Source organism: Phoca vitulina, unplaced genomic scaffold, assembly GCF_004348235.1.
Source record: "Phoca vitulina isolate PV1807 unplaced genomic scaffold, GSC_HSeal_1.0 scaffold7, whole genome shotgun sequence".
NCBI lineage: Eukaryota > Metazoa > Chordata > Mammalia > Carnivora > Phocidae > Phoca > Phoca vitulina.
The window spans coordinates 68189187-68191652 of NW_022589710.1; positions in this window are offsets into that span (position 1 = coordinate 68189187).

Consider the following 2466-nt stretch of genomic DNA (forward strand, 5'->3'; position numbering starts at 1 on the left):
AAGAAGAAGAAGAAGAAGAAGAAGAAGAAGAAGAAGAAGAAGAAGAATTTTTTTAAAAAGAGGGGTTCCTGGGTGGCTAGTCAGTTGAGTGTCAGTCTCCAGCTCAGGTCATGATCTTGGGGTCCTGGGATTGAGCCCCATGTCGGGCTCCCTGCTCAGTGGGGAGTCGGCTTCTCCCTCTCCCTCTGCTCTCCGCCCCCCTCCCCCGCTTGTGCTCACTTGCTCTCTCTCTCTCAAAATAAATGAATAAAAAAATAAAAATAAGATAAAAATAAATTAAAAGCCTGAGTTACTTGTTCCTAAGAGGCCCTAAGCCTGAGGCTGCCCGTGGTTAGGGCCAAACTCTTTTCTCCTTACGCTTTATACATTTTTCTTCTAGAACTCTCAGTGGCTTTGCCCCTCCTCCCAGAGACAGTGATTTTGGTGTAACTCCTAAAGAACCGCCGCCTGGTTTTTGAAGCTCTTAGCAACTGGGACCAGGGCTCGTCAAACTTGGGTGCCCATCGGCATCAGAGCCAGGGAGGTGGGGGGGTGCTGTTGAATAAAAGCTCTGCAGTGGACGCAGGAATTTGTGTTTGAACAAACTCCTCCCCCCCCCCAAGAGATTCTGTTTGTAAATCCCTCACTTGGGACCTGGGTGACCAAAACAGCGATCACAGCTGTGCCCCTAAGTACAAGTGGAAATAAGCTACTTTTCCCTGAATTCTCCCCCACGTGGAGGCCCAGAGGAGGAGCCAGAGGAGGTCAATGTTCAACAATAAAAGGAAGAATTGCTTCATTGGAAGCATTTAAGACATGAGTCACGGGCCAGGGGTGCGGAGGGCATGGGAGGAAGATGGGCCTCCAGGCCCCTCAGTGCCCAGCAGGGACCGGACAGCCTCGGCCTGGCCCGACGGAGCCTGCTTTTACCTTTCAGGTGGAAGAGAAGGACATCATTCTCCCCACCTTCCTCGTTTAAATGCTTTTGAGAGGTGGCAGGAGGGAGCTCTAGGCTGGAACATACCCTTTGCCCACCTGTGAAAGCAGAAGAGGGGCAGCCTGGGAGAGACAAGAAGGCAGGAGGATGGAGCCCTCCCCCAGTGGCCGCAGACCGCCAATGGGGGTCTCACCACGGGGCAGGTGCCCCGGAGATGCTGCAGTGCTGACAGCAGCCGGCCCCCTGCAGCGGAGGTAGGGAGAGTACAGGACACCTCCCCCTGCCCATCCCGCAGACCCGCCTCCTCGGAAAGTGATGCGTCCGCTGTTTGGACCCAACAGCCTGCTGTTGCCTGTTGTACAGGAAGACCTTTGTGTCGCGGAAAGACCTTGGACTTTGCATCTGACGGTCTCGGGCTCAAATTCCAGCATTATCATTTACAGGCTCAAAGGTACCTTTCCTGGGAAGCTAAATAAGCTTACCGTGGGGTCTCTGCCCTACGCCGACCTTCCCAAGGCCCTGGACCTCACTTTGTAATATGCATTCTCTCCCTTCCAAGACCCTCCCTAACTGAAAAGCTTTAGGACCCACAAATCTGGGTCCACCCCTAGGAGGTGCCCAGGTGTACAGCATGGGGATAATAATGACCATCTTGGAGGGTGGTCCCAGGGGTTCACCAGAGGGCCTGGGTGCTGGTGCCCGGTGTCATCACCGGAGTGCACTGCATTACCCTTGACCACAAGGACCCGTGCCATTTGGATTTCTCTCTAAAACTTGGGGCTCTGGAGAGAAGATCATGTCACGGGGCTACCTTTGCTAGTACGTCTCAGCAGCTCTGGGAGGCAAAGCATTTCAATATTTAGACACTGCAGTCTCCTGATGGGTGCTGGGATCAGTTTGCGAAGGGAGAAGAATAGAAATCAGCAGATCTATTATTTCACAGATTGTTCCTCCCAGGTAAACATGCCTAATTATATCTGCATGACCAATGAACACTACACCCGCATTGTCTGCAATGCGCTCTATCTCCATGGCGCCCCACGCCCACCGTCACAGAGCGCCGCTGATAATGACGTGGGCCACATGCACTCATGCATCTAACGTGCAACATCATGTGTGATGAACAACAGGGCAGAACCAGCTGCGTTCGCTTGGTCGGCTTGCATTCTATTAGCCCCATTTCCATCGATTCCAGTTGCTTATTGCTGCCAAACGAATCACCCCAAAACTTAGCAACTGAAGATAACAATAAGCACCTTACAATAAGTACTGTGTTATCAGCTCCCCAGCGCAGTGGGGGCGACTGGGCTCAGCTAGGTGGTTCTCGCTCCCTTGGGGCCTCTCGGGGCGGTTGAGGTCTGGGGCTGGGTTAGAGCTGCCAGAAGCCTCCCTCACTCACGCAGCTGATCCTGTTGGTGCCGCCTGTCGGCTGGGGTCTCAGCTGGGGGTGCTCCTGGTTGGGAAGGCAGGAACTTGTAGAACTCCAGGGAAAACTGTCCCTGGTTTCATTCTGGAGTGGGGCACGGGGTGGGGTGGGGTAAGAGATGAGG